This window comes from Gavialis gangeticus, unplaced genomic scaffold (assembly GCF_001723915.1).
Source record: "Gavialis gangeticus isolate Ggan-Ray unplaced genomic scaffold, GavGan_comp1, whole genome shotgun sequence".
In the NCBI taxonomy this organism is placed as follows: Eukaryota; Metazoa; Chordata; order Crocodylia; family Gavialidae; genus Gavialis; species Gavialis gangeticus.
The window spans coordinates 32,382,172-32,383,114 of NW_017728994.1; the positions used below are offsets into that span (position 1 = coordinate 32,382,172).

General features: G+C 45.3%; 1 protein-coding gene across 1 annotated transcript in view; it reads left to right on the plus strand.

The window, feature by feature from the left end:
- ZNF488 (zinc finger protein 488) overlaps window positions 1-943 on the plus strand; it is a 14,525-nt gene that overhangs the window by 11,783 nt on the left and 1,799 nt on the right. The window lies entirely within an intron of this gene.

The window sequence follows — 943 nt, forward strand, 5'->3', positions numbered from 1 at the left end:
GTGTGTGTGTGTGTGTGTGTGTTTGCCTTTTCTATATTAATGCTCTAAGTGGCCTAAGGGACATTTTGGTATCTAATTCCCTTGGACTTCGAAAATTCCCATGGAAAAAACAGCCATATGTCATGTCCTTTTTATTCCCCTGGAAGCCAGGGAGGGGATCAAAGTTTGGTTTGAATGATGCAACTGATCTTGGCCCTCAATATAACTCATGCTTGGAACACTTCTTGATGTAGCTTAGTCTGCTGCATTAGCCCAGGTCTTGATAGGAGCAGGGGTTAGTGATCACTGGGCATTGACAGGCATGCATGAATGAGAAGAAACTTTCGTTGTGGAGCAAACTACCTCTACAGACCCTTTGTATCTCTCTCACTGACTAACCTAACTAGTCACTAACCATCTCCCAATACCCAACTCCTTCAGTCTCCTGATAGGGAGCATCTTTAAATGATAATTTCTGTCACCACAGGGAGAAGCTCACTTATATTCAACAAATCACTTGGCTGAGAGCAAAGGAGTACAGATTTCAGGATTTATCCTTAGAGGATTTTTAAATAGAAAACATTAAATTTCTTGAGTAAGCTGCATAGTTACTTAAGGCCACAGCCTGTGCACCCTGCTTTTTTGACATCTTCTCAGTTCATTTCAGTGTTACAGTGGGCTTGGTATCCAGCCTGTGACAAAGCTAGGGTCCTGCTGGGAAGCTTAGGTGCAGATCTGGGTTTAGGCTTTGAACCCCCCTGAAGGCTGGAGGGTTTGATTCAGGCTAGTGCTTACCATGAAATTTTACTGGATGAGAACATGGCTTAACAGCATAAGTGTTAGCGCTGCTGTGTGTAGCACAGAAGTAAATGTGTGTGTAGCACTTCCCATAGGCGAATGGTAGGGGGTGCCCCCCCAACGGCTGACACTGATGCTATTGGTAGGGCTGGTGCCCCCCCCCCCC